At 33.3% G+C, this 12,104-nt stretch overlaps 1 protein-coding gene across 2 annotated transcripts in view; it reads right to left on the bottom strand.

Annotated features, from left to right (window-relative positions):
* The window catches only part of cyst (rho guanine nucleotide exchange factor 18 cysts), a 252,082-nt gene that overhangs the window by 232,147 nt on the left and 7,831 nt on the right, over positions 1–12,104 (bottom strand). Inside the window, exon 1 of one of the 2 annotated variants that reach the window (XM_072531564.1) lies at positions 12,007–12,071. The exons of the other annotated variant lie outside the window; for it this stretch is intronic. The gene's annotated coding sequence lies outside the window, so the exon portion shown is untranslated. Of the gene's footprint in view, positions 1–12,006; positions 12,072–12,104 lie in introns of those variants that run through there. 2 annotated transcript variants of the gene reach the window in all.

Here is a 12,104-nt window from a genome sequence, read left to right as displayed (position 1 = left end):
TTTTCTATAGTTTCTTTCATGATTCGTCCCAGGTTTTCCACTGTTAGCGTTTGACCCTACATCGTGCCGACTCTCAATTTAATGAGTTCCTCATATGCCTTCCAGTCGTTCTCATCGTCATATCAGACTCAGGACGACCCGCACGCACGCACCGTGTTAGTAGTTTGTACTCCGGTTATCAAGAATCTGCTGTACCAATGTCCCGTTCCGGTATAGTCTGACAAGACCGACCAATCTTTTGTTTTTGCTGCTACTCCCTGTGTAGCCATGGTCACATCGATGTACGTACCCGTATGTCTCTTCACGAATGTGGGCTCTAGACCGGTGTTCAGTACCACCAAATACAAAGTAGCCATCCAATCAGATAGCATTCTACCGCAAGTATCAGAGATGGGGGACTCCCACTACGTCGCTTTTGTGTTAAATCTCCCAGCACCACGCATTCTCTTCTCATATTCATAACCTCCAATATGATAATATTTATTGCATCTTCCTCTCGTATTCACCCACCGTCATGTTAGGAGAGAGATAGCAGAACACCAGCTGCAATTCTTCCTTCCAAACAATCATATGCCCTTCTTTTGCCTTTATTTCATATACTCCCAGCTTCCTGTTGCAGATTCGTACACCGACCCTTCATCGACAATCTCATCCACAAACCAACCTCTCCTCTTCAACGCTGTTGGGTTTGGCTCCGCTGTAACCAGTATGTCGATGTTGTTTTCCGCGGCAGCAGCCTCGACCAGACCATGGGATAATCTAGCCGTTCTCACATTGTTTTGGAGTATGCTCAACTCACGAGTTGACGTTGAGAGTAGCCCGGCCGAGAATATTACAGAAAGACAATAACATTAAATATTTGTTTTGACGACGCAATAGTTTTTGAAGATAATTTAGAGAGCAATTGACAGGGTCTATAGCTACACATAAACAGCTAATGGTGTCACTCCATCGAAATAAAACATCGCATAGTGAAGACAAGATCATTTGTAACGATGAAATATATCTTCAGAAGCAATAATTTACCACTCAGAACAAACGTATCCACCCTCAGGTATTATGTTTTTTGTATCTTGTACGGAATAAAAGCATGGATGCTCTCTGACACTTGCAGCCTTCGAGATGCGGTGTTACAGGTGCGTCTTAAGAATTTCAAGGGTGAACCGGGTGACTAATGTTAACGTTTTACGTGGAATGGGGAAGGAATGTGAGATCGTTCGTACAATCAAACAGCTTAAATTAGAATATCTGGATCATATTATGTTATACTCGGTTCGCTGATCCCAGTCCCAATTGTAAAAAAATTTGATTAACATATATAACAATATAATCTTCAACTTCTTGAGCCTTGGTAGAGCTTAGATATGAGTTCGAGTCATTCCCCGATTCTCTTCACACTCAGTGATAAAATAATACAGGGAGAGGCTCACCCTAATCTATTAAATACAAGGGTAAAATGGCAAACATAAAACATATTCAACACGAGTAGCAACAGCACTAATTGTTCTGAAAAACTGAAAGGTATCTATCTAGAAAGGTAAGGAAAAGTATCTAGAAAAATCCGACTTTTAAATTCTGAAAAACGAAAATTATATCCTAAGTACAAAATAAATTTAACACTGTATCACGATATATCAAACGAGGAATTCAACGCATCAAGAATGCATCTATCAGGGAATATTTTAGTCAGTTAATAGCCGAAATAAGCAGCGAATATTCTCGCTGGAATGCCACCACACGACCTATATTGCAAACCCGCCTATCAGAAATACTGATGGAAATTGGGCTCGAAACAAAGCTCAAAAAGCCAATCGATTTACAGAGCATCCCGCAAACACGTTCCAGCAAAACAAAGAAAATGACTATATCAACGGGAATAGATATCATGGATAATTAAACCTACTAATTCTAAAAAAAATTACACGGAAAATAAGATTGGACGTCGATCCCAAAAAAGCTCCAAGTGTGGGTCATAAAACAAAAAAATATTAAAAGTATTACCAAGAAAGCTACCACCACCTATTCAATTCACCGTTTAGGCTGAAGTATGTTCCCAAAATGTGTTATCTTCACATTATTACATCCTCTCCTTCAGAAGGTTGGCGATCCAAATTATATTTCGAAAGATATTCGTGACAATTAAAAACATTTTTGGTGGAGCCATGATTCTATTTTCGTACTTATTACTAAACGCATGCCTAACATCATCCAATTTGTGGCGGTATGTACAGATGCTAACAGAATTGGGATATACGAGTTGACTAAAAATGTAATGAAAAAAATTAGTTACGAGGATCAGTTGATTCATATACAAGTTCTGATGAAGATATAATCATTATGCAGTGGAAAGATGCCACCAACCTACAAAATCGGAACGTCGTTATTCTGCAGCAGAAAAAAAAATATAATGGTAGATGTTCCCTATGCAATTCAGCAGCATTATACCCATATGGGAGGTACTGATTTAATGGATAGAAATATCGGTAGCTATAGACCCAAACTGCGTAACAATAAATGTTGGTGGTAAATTTTTGTTCACCTTTTGTCTGTTTCAATCGCTAACGCATGGATTTTATATAGAATTCAAAACCACAATAAAATGCAATCAAACTCTGATGAATTCTACGCAACTCTCGACAAACAAAACCAAATAAGACAAAGTTAGGAACATTATTTTGATCTGTTTCACAAAATATGTCGGTTCTGCATATCAAAGATTCACAGATGCAAAATTTCTAAAACAAACACAACTTTTGGATGCGATATTTGTAAAATTAATGTACATCCTCTTAATTGTTTCAAATCTTTTCATGAAGAAAATATATAAATCCTCTTAAAATGTTAACATTTTTTTATCATTAAATGTTTAGGTTTATATTGACGTTGTAGATTTTTTATTACATACTTATGGCCATGTTCCAAAATTGGAACAAAACAATTTTTAGACACAGGGCTGGTGTGAAAAGTTTTAGAATTTTTTGAATATTTTTCTGTAAGTTCAGAACATAAAATAGATCTGCAGGCGCTATAAAAATTAAAAAATGAAGTTTGTTATTTGGGTCAATTCCTTGCAAACCATAGAAAATGCTGTAAAGTATCATATTCCTGTAACCATTTAGTTGAATTACCGCCATTCAAAGCGCCCTACAATAGAGTTGATTTATGGAATGCACTTGCCCCACGAATCGTTGACCACCCCTTAGAAGTTGTAGGTGCAGATTTTTTATACCAAGAAATACACAAATTCTATCGAGACAGCGAACGAAATGCACTCAGTTGATCGGTTACGGCCTATCGTGCCTCGGCGTCCCTAAGCGTTGCAAGGCGCATCTACATACAACTCTACTCCACTGGCTACGATTAATACACCAATATTTCAAAGGTAAGTTCTATTCTTTGTACAGATAACAGCAATGAGTAAAGCCAGCTAATTAACGTAATTTATTCACAATTAATATTCGCCATTTTCCCCAATTTATTTACAGTCAAAATATTGCATTTTTTTTTCCATTATGATTCTAATTTCATTTAACCAGCGACCTCAAGTTTTACACAAAACATACTAATTGTAATTGTAATTGTTAAAATTTACGATAAAAACATTTAAAACACATTTCATAATGTGAGTTTTTATGTAGTTACTAAATTTGCGAAAGATGGGCACAACCGTTCAAGAAGTTTTTAGACAATTATATTTGTTTATTCCATTTGAGAGAACAAAGGGTAATTTTCAAATGGCTGTACAGGTTAGAATGTTTTTTTGTCTGATTATCTTTATAAGGCCTCAAATTTTCATGTTTTATTATGAGTCAAGGTATATTCAGAATAACAAGAAAAATACAAAAAAAGAGAAAAAGAATTAAGAAAATGACAAAAAACATTGGAACATGGAACGTGAGGACGGTGCTGGAAACAGGAAAAATGGAAGAACTAGGGACACAGTTAAAACAATACAAGATGGATATCGCAGGAATTCATGAAACCAGATAGGGGGGACATGGAAAAATCGAAAAGGAAAATTATACAGTATGGTATGCAGGCGAAGAAAAACAGGGATATGGAGGAATGGATTTGTGGTGATAGGAGAAATGAGACATAAAGTTATGGAATTTAAACCCATAAGTGAAAGAATATCATAGATACGAGTAAACAGCAAACCGAACAAGTTGTCCATAATAAATATTTATGCACCCACAGAAAACAATGATGACTTGAAAAAACAGCAGTCAGCAGTTCTATGAAATACTAGAAGAAAACGCCGAGAAAATCTCTGGAGAAGATATATTAATCCTTATAGAAGATTTCAACGCCCAAATAGGCAAATAAAATTGTTTCAGGAAGGTTGCAGGTGCAAACTCAATACATGACACAAAAAACAATAATGGAGAAAGACTATGTATTTTAGCAGCGGCATTAAACATAGACATAAGTAGCACGAGATATAAATACAAAGACATAGACAAAATAACATGGATGAGACCAGGCAGTCTGGAGGGAAATCAAATAGACCGCGTACTGATTAAAAAGACACACAAACAATCGATAAATGGCGTTAGATCTCACAGAGGGGCCAACATCGATTTGGATCATATGCTAGTAATTACAAAATGTAAAATAAAAACAACGAAGAAGACGAAAAGCACAGAGAAAATGGGACGCAGATAAATTGAAAGAGAAAGAAGTAAGAAGAAGATTTGTACAAGAAGTAAATACAGAGATGTAGTTCAAAGAACAACAAATGGAGTAACAGTGGAAGAAGAAGAAAAAGAAGAAGAAAAAGTAGAAGAAATTATAAACGAGATAGAAACAGAAAATAAAAGACAAATCAAAACCAATACTTAAAACTAGGTCACCGAAAACGGACAGCTAATATGGCTATAGAAGCAGAAAAATGGCAGAAGTATTTCGAAGAAATATATCAAAAAAACGGATAGATAAGAACAAAGAGAAAAAATAACGAACACAGAACAAGAAGAAGAAGAATTAACCTATACAGAAAAGAAACAGAAAATATGCAAATTTAAAAACGGGAAAACAGCGGAAGAAGACGGAATATGTGCAGAACTTATAAAATACGGTGAGGAGGCACTATACAGACGGATTTATGAGCTAATACAGAATATATGGAGCAAAGAAGAAATAATGCCCGAAGAATGGAATAAGGGAATTATAGTGACAATCCCAAAACAAGGAGACCATAGAATATGCAAAAACTACCGAGCAATTAATTTGTATAAATGTAACATATAAAGTAATGATTTGTATAATTAGAGACAGACTAATAATATATACAGAAAAATGCAAAGGAGATTACCAGTCATCATCATTCAATCTTCGCTTATCCACTGCTGGACATAGATCTCCCTCATAATTTTCCATCTAGATGGATAATTATGAGATTACCAGTACGGTCTAGAAAAGGAAGATCCACGTTAGACGCTATACATACACTAAAACAAGTGATAGAGAAAACATACGAGTATGACGGAGAAACACATATACTTTTCCTAGACTCTAAAGAGGCGTTTGACAAACTAAACAGAAGAAAAATGAAAAATGCTCTAAGACTTACAAGAGAGTAATATACCAAATAAAATTATAAGAATGATAGAAATGACAATGCGAGATTCCCAAACAATAATAGACACCGGAAGAGAAAGAACAGAAATAATAAAAATGAAAAATGGGATATGCGGACGATATAACCATAATACCAACAGATAAAAAGGCATTAAAGAAGACCTTCCAAGAAATACTGGAAATAAATGAAAATAAAACAAAATAAATGAACGTAAGAAAGAAAAAGAAGACAAAAATGACAGAACTGACAATAGATGCACAAAGTTTCGAAGAGGTTGAAACATTCAAATATTTGGGAGTACTAGTTAACAGAAGAAATGAAAGTGTAGATATGAAAAGAAGAATTCAAGCGGAAAATACAGCGTTTTATGGAAATAAAAAAATGTTTAGAGATAAGAAAATAAGTCGCAACACAAAAATGAAAATCTACAAAAACCATAAGACCAATAGTAGTATATGCTGCAGAAATATTTACAGTAACACCAAGAGAAGAAGAGCAGTTGAAAGTTTTTCAGAGGAAAATTATCAGAAAAATACTGGGACCAAAGAGGGAAAACGAAGAGGATGCAAGACAATGGATGAATCACGAAATACAAGAATGGATAGGTCAAGAGAACATAGAGCAATAAAAGCACAAAGAATTAGATGGTACGGACACATAATGAGAAGAGAGAAGAGCAACCCGTTAGGAGTTAAAACAAAATGGATACCACCAGGTAAAAGAACCAGGGGCAGACCTAAACTGAGATGGAGACAAGTGGAAGAAGACTTAAGGATTATGGAAATTAGAAATATAGAAAGGACGATCAAAGAGAAAAGAATGGAGAAAAGTAGTGGAAACAGCGAAGTCACACCAGAAACTGTAAAACCAAACCCAGAGTGGTGTGATGTCCCACACAAAAAGGATCTTCAAGTGAAAACAACTTCAGCTTCTTCGGGAGCGTAGAGCTTGTATGTAAAATATATACAGGGTGGTCCTTAAATAATTGTACAAAGAGAAACCGTAGATCTGCACTTTAAAATATTCCGATTTAAGCCAACTTGCTTTAATAAAATGTTGATATTAAGAAAGATACAGGGTGTTAAAATGAAAATTTAAAATTTAATTTTTCGCTATAACTTTTTCGTTTGTAAATATTTTTGGACAAAAATTTTCGGTTGGATGCTTTTGAGTAGGATAAATTATAATTTTATACATACTTTAATGTAACTAATAGTGGGCGCCACATATGCCACATGTGTGGCATAAATTTGCACTTAACTTTTTTGCTCTTTAAATTAGCTCAATTTTTGTTAAAAAATATTAAAGATACATTATTTTTACAAAGAAAAGGTATACTTGTTAGTAACCTGAAAATTCAACCATTTTCGAGATAATCGCATTTTATATAAGTCAGCTGCATAATAATTCTTAGTTTGATATTTATGCGGTAAAGCACTGAATATCTATAGATAAGCATAATTCATAGTTTATTCTCATTAAAACAACTCAAAGATGATAATGTAACACAATTTAACACCCATCACAAAATGCTTTGTTATGGGTGTTAAATGTCTTATTGGAGAAAAGATTCTTCATCTTCTTCTTTAGATGCCATGTCCGTATTCAGACGTTGGCCGTCATCATGTTTACAATTTCCCTTTTCTATCACATCTTCTTAAGTTTCTATAATGGCGTTGTATTACTTTTTCTCTATTGTAAAATGCTGAAAACCCAAAATATGTGGTTTATGCAAGATGGTATACCACCACATTCTAGGGAGAAGGCAGTTAGAACATACTTAAATACAACTTTTCTGAACGTTGGATTGGTTTGGATTGGTCGTGGTAGTCATATTCCTTGGCAATGTGGTGAGATATTGATATAATTAATTAATTCATAAAAAATCCAAAAAGAATACTTATTTTTCATACGTAAATTGTTTACCCATTTTTATTAGGACAAATATAAACTAGAGCACAGGCATTGAATAACACATATGTGTCTTGTTTCATAATACTTATGCTACAAATCTAACCTTAAAGACTCAGCATTTTTACAAAAACATCATACTTGGCCTAATAACCGATATTGTTATAAATATACTAAACACACAGGCAATTTAGTTCAGCATAATATTAGTTCGTTAGTAAATGATAATAGTCCATTTGTTCGAGATGTAATTATAGTTACTCGTAAGCTGTAACGTAATCATATAAATAAGTAATGTCATTGATAGGTTATTCCGTGTGTATATAAGTAACCAATGAACGAGATACATCACAGTTTAAAACATTATTTAACTTCTGCGACAAATAAGATGTAGTTCCATAATATACCGTAAGATTTGGATATGCATCCAAAAGAATATATTCATCCATTATACATTATAGCCGCCACGTAGCCCAGAATTAAATCCGATTGATTTTGGTGTATGGGGCGCATTAAAACAACGTGTCTATAAGAATCCCATAAACATTCGCAATCAACTATGGGAAGAAATAAATACTGCAGCAGTTTCTTTAAAACCAATGATGCTATTTAATATGAGACGATCTTTTATGGAATATATTGACAAATGAATTAAAGAAAATGGTGGACATATCGAAAACTTACTTTGACAAAAAGTTATGTTATTTAGTTTAACTATTTCTTAATTTAGTTTGTAAACAAAATGTTTTGATTATGACTTTAATTTAACAGAAAACGTAAAATGTTTGATGTAAAATCCTATTATTCTGTTATTTTGTCAAAACCTATTATTAATTATTCTGCTGATATATTTATTTTATTTAATATTTCGTTAAATATTAACTTTAGTTAAAGGTATTTTATACCAAAATTCAGAAGTATTAATATTTTTGTCTATTTTTTCTTCGTTGCCTGTAGTGCAGTAAAACCTCGATATAACGGACCTCTATTTAACGGACTTCGGATATAACGGACAAAAAATCCGGTCAAATGTAAAAAAAAAATAAAAACATACTGTTAATATTACACATGCGTCTCATATATGTAATCAATATGGCATAAAAAAGCAAACTTTCGGACATAAAAAAACAAAAACAAACTAAATAAATTTGCATTCATGTGTGATGTAGGAGAGCATAGCAATCTTGGAAAACGAATGAAATTGGCTCGTGAAACTTCACTGGAAGAAGCAATCTTAAAATGGTACGGCCAACAACGTTCTAGTGGGATCGTGGTCCGAGCAGTCGAATTGAAATTTGCTGCAATTAAATTAGCAAATCATATGGACATACCAGAGAAAGTGATGGATGGCTCTGGCGCTTTCGTAAAAGGCACGGAATCATGAATAAAAGAATTTACGGCGAAGCTTCAACTGCACCAAAAGAAGAAACATTTTAGGCAAAAATTAGTAGCACATATAGCAAGTAAGTAACGAAATGCTATTAGAATCTCAGATTTACAATGTTGACGAAACTGGTTTGTTATGGCGTACTTTGCGTGAAAGCGCACAAGCCTCCAAATATAAAAAATCAGATTCTGGAAGAAAAATCAGTAAGGACAGGATCTTGGCACTGCTTTGTGCTAACGCTAATGGATTGCATAGATTGACACCTGTAGTGGTTGGCAAATCTCGTAAATCTAGAGTTTTAAAAGACATAATGCATCATATGTCCCTTTCATATTATAGCTCTAAGAGGACATGGTTCACCTCAGATATTTTCAAAAATTGATTTTTCAAAGAAATTGTACCTTCAGTGAGAAAATTTCAAGAGAAGAAATTCGGAATACCGTCAGAAGAGGTGAAATGTTTATTGCTTTTTGACAACGCTCCTGCTCACGCCTCTGAAATATTCTACGTTCAGAAGATGGAAACTTCAGGTGTATGTTTTTGCCAAAAAACACAATATCGCTTATTTAACCCATGGATCAGGGAATAATTTTGCAGAAATACATGCAGAAGATACAAGAGCGCAACGTACCTTGCAAAACTTAAGGTCTTACAACATGTAGCTGAGGAAGATGTTTTACAATCGCTAGAAGTAGATGAAGGTGACCCTGGGTATAACATCATGACTGAAAGTGAAACAGCAGATGAAGTTATGAACCTTAAAAATGAGGACGGAAGTAAAGATAGCAAACAAGACAACAAAACAAGACTGTTAAAAATGAAGTTATCAGAGGTAAGATCGCATCTCGACGATTTAACAACATTTATTGATTATTCATCAAATAGTTAAACTGTATTTAGGGAGTTGATCATAGAAAAACAGCAAACATGGAAAGTGCAAACGAAACTTGTTCAAAACGGGATTACCGACAGCAAGCGCGTTCATATCCACAGCAACGTCACTTCACGACGAATGTCCGAAGACAATTACTTAAATAGAATTTTGTTTGTATTTTGTATTTTTTATATATATATCTAATTACAGTGTACATATATATTCTCAAAAAAAGTATTTTGATTTATTTTAACCATATTTTTATATAACGGACTTTCGGCTTTAACGGACACCCCCTCCCCCCAAGTAGTCCGTTATATCGAGGTTTTACTGTAATTGCCTTAAATCAGAATTATGCTGCTGATTTGTAAAATGTGATTATCTCGAAAACTGTTAAGTTTTGAAGTTATTAACGGGTATACCTTTTTTTTTGTTAAAATAATGTATCTTTAATATTTTTTGTCCCAAATACAGGTAACTTAAAGAGCAAAAAAGTTAAGTGCAAATTTATCTCTATCAGTTACATCAAAGTGTGCATCAAATTATAATTTCTCATATTTAAAAATAACCAGTTGTAAATTTTTATACATAAATGTTTACAAACATTAAAGTTATAGCGAAAAATAAAATTTTAAATTTGCACTTTAACACCCTGTATCTTTCTTAATATCAACATTTTATTAAAGCAATTTGGCTTAAATCGGAATGTTTTAAAGTGTCGAATCTACTGTTTCTTTTTGTACAATTACTTAAGGACCACCCTGTATATTTATATATTATATATATATATATATATATATATATATATATATATATATATATATATATATATATAATTCACGGAATTTTGAGGACATTATTTTGAGTGATTTCAGTTTGAATACGGCAAAATAGACGACATAAAGATAGTCAAGTAAGCACGAGAAAAACCTGTGACGGAACGAAGAATTTATTGAAGGGTTCGCTCAAAAAATAACATCACTTAACTAACAACGAATTAAACACAAAAAAAATTACAAAGAAAAAGAACAAACATTAATAAAAACATCATGAACAAACATTAATAAAAACAACGGAAAATATAATTAGAGGCTGTAAAATGAAAATACAAGAAAGAATGTTTAGAAAAAGTCTTGGAATTTCTGAATATGTAGGATACCGTATACCTAAAGCAACTTTTCAATGAACGCATAAACCAGAAGAATTAGCGGAAAATTCTTATAGAAGACTAATTACATTCCGTCATTCCAGGCACCATAAAGAAAAGTCAGAACTGCACGAATAAAACAAGAGGAATAGGGAGAGCTTAATTAGACCATCAGACAGCCATGTATGCATAGTATCCTTTGAGTAAGGTCATGAAGTTGACTATCAACTAATGCGAAGCAACAGCTGCAAAGATCCATTTTATAAAGTAATCAAATCCAGGGATATAAGGTGGAGAACAAAAAGAGGGATATATAAACAAGTTTTAAGAATTTATCGTCTGTACTCGAATGAAACATCGGATATGACAGGAAAAATACTAAAATAGACTAATATGAAAAAAATATTTTTGAAACATTTGCAGCGATGAACTTCTCGGAAAGAAACAAGACGAGTTTGATACTAAATAGTTGATGCATGATACAAGAAATATTAAAAATACTGAATGAAAACTTACTAAAGAAATCTGGGAAAGAAGACCTAAAATACAAGAGAATAATAAACTTAAAATAAACGGTTGAAAATTGAAGAAACACGAAAAGATCACGGCAGCCTGATCAAACTAACATTAGGATTTACTCTTAAATCGACTGTATACATTAGTATCAATAGAAAAAAATATATTTTGTTTAAATTTAAATTATTTTATAGCTAACACATATAAAAAGCGCCTATTTTTACTCAAAATCTATCCAAAAACATATTTTGAATAAAAAATTTTATCAACAAGGATTGTCTGTATTGTGAAAAAATAGCGACTTTGCACAATCATTTTCAAAGAAAAACAAAATGAAATTTAAAACAACATCGACGAAAAACAACCGTTCGACTAATCGCGATGAAACACCACCAAAATTAAATTAAAAATTCACGTAGGACAAATCCTTCAGCTACCCGTATCGATTCTAAATAAAAACAACAAAAACTTCATCAACCAAAGTTACAAATTTACGATGCGATAATAAAAGCTTTCGAATGTGTTTGTTTCAAAACATATAACTAAATTACCAACTACAAAACTTTCTGTGCAAGCAACACTCTAAATACCTGTTGTACTGTATCACTGGAAGAGACCTCGACGCAGAAAGCGCCTCGAACGCTCCAGAACAACTGAAGATACCCGGCCGGGAGAACGTCGCGATGCC

The sequence above is a fragment of the Diabrotica undecimpunctata genome, chromosome 5 (assembly GCF_040954645.1).
Source record: "Diabrotica undecimpunctata isolate CICGRU chromosome 5, icDiaUnde3, whole genome shotgun sequence".
Lineage (NCBI taxonomy): Eukaryota > Metazoa > Arthropoda > Insecta > Coleoptera > Chrysomelidae > Diabrotica > Diabrotica undecimpunctata.
Note: the sequence above shows the minus strand (reverse complement) of the source record. Positions and strands in the feature narration are given on the sequence as shown.